This window comes from Rhipicephalus microplus, chromosome 3 (assembly GCF_043290135.1).
Source record: "Rhipicephalus microplus isolate Deutch F79 chromosome 3, USDA_Rmic, whole genome shotgun sequence".
Classification (NCBI taxonomy): domain Eukaryota; kingdom Metazoa; phylum Arthropoda; class Arachnida; order Ixodida; family Ixodidae; genus Rhipicephalus; species Rhipicephalus microplus.
The window spans coordinates 235,691,687-235,693,173 of NC_134702.1; positions in this window are offsets into that span (position 1 = coordinate 235,691,687).

Below are 1,487 nucleotides of genomic sequence, written 5' to 3' on the forward strand. Positions count from 1 at the left end.
TTATCATAATCAGCCTCATTCACGGTCAACTTGGTCTAACGCAAACAGGACAAGCGGAGCTGAGAAAACCTAAATTTGTGTGCTTGGCTTCGTGAAGTATCGAGAGCCTGGCTACAATTAGTTATGCTAATAAACCGGTATAAATGACGACACGAGCCCGCGCTAGAACCGGCTCTGTTGCAGCCACTACGTAAAAAAAGAAAAAAAAACGACACAAATTTATTGAGCTAGGACAGCAACACCCATTTGTCGTTTAGGCTACGAGCGCGTTGGATAGAGCGACACGAGGGGCCAACTGGTACGACGGGTCGCTTATGCGCACTGAAGCAGGCGCCTCGCCGCCAGATGGCGCATCGATGCTTTCCGCCACGCAATTCCGTGGTCTGCACACTTTTGCTGACGCCTGTACATTTTTTTTAAAGAATGTGGACCTTGGAACATTCACAGAAGAGAGTATGCATACTTATTCGCAAGATTTTTCTCACAAAAACTTATTTCGGCTCAGTGCAGAAGCATGGACGCGTTGGTCAAACACCCGATCTGCAGTAGATGGCTGGGACAAGGAACGCCAACACGCACACAGTTCCGGCTTGTCCCAATTAATTGATGGGATGAAAAGCAAGAACACATACACGTATGCCGCTGACAAGTGCCTAAAGCAGCTATAAATTGAGTGACCATTTTACAACTGTTCTACGTAGTACAAATACACTATATACGCAGTAGGGTGTCGTTCCAATCTTGTTTCTCGAGATGAAAGTGCTATTGAAGTGAAAGGACAATCAAATTTTTGCTGAAGTATGCCTCAATTATTTCACCTGTCAATTCTGAGATATGCTTAGCCAGTACCTTGATTTTGTCGAAGAAAGGCACACAACCTCAGGGTGTGCGAGCGAAGCCTAACACCTATTCCAAATAGGCTGGCGCATGTTTCAGTAGACGCTTGAAGTCATTGCGGAAGACCTCATCCGAAAGTTCGATAGCACGTGCTTCCTCAACAGCACTTCCATCTTGTGAAATGTATCTAAACAGGCGTATAATCACATTGTGCGCAATATGTAAACATAAATAATTCATTTTGTTAGGTGATTGTGGCGCATTCGAGTTCAAGCTCATATACTGTCCTGTGAATAAAGTACGGTGAGTCTGCGTATATCACACTGCCTTGTCCCGGTCTTTCATTGTGCTGTGTTCCTTAAAATGCTGTTGTAAAAAACATGTACTTATCTAGATACATAAAGAATGTGGATAATTATTGTTGTTTTTGAGACACAGAAAAATGCTTTTCCGAACTACCACTACGGACAAATTTTCTGAGTTGCTAGAACGTATAAAATTTTGAGAAAGGCGCTACATACAGAATTTCGAGTAGACATTGGGCACACATTCTGGAGAAGCTGTCACGGAAAAAATTTTCATGAAGATGTTGCATGCAAAGTTTTCAAAAGGCACTGCGTAGAAAACTCCGAAAACAATGTTAGGTGCAT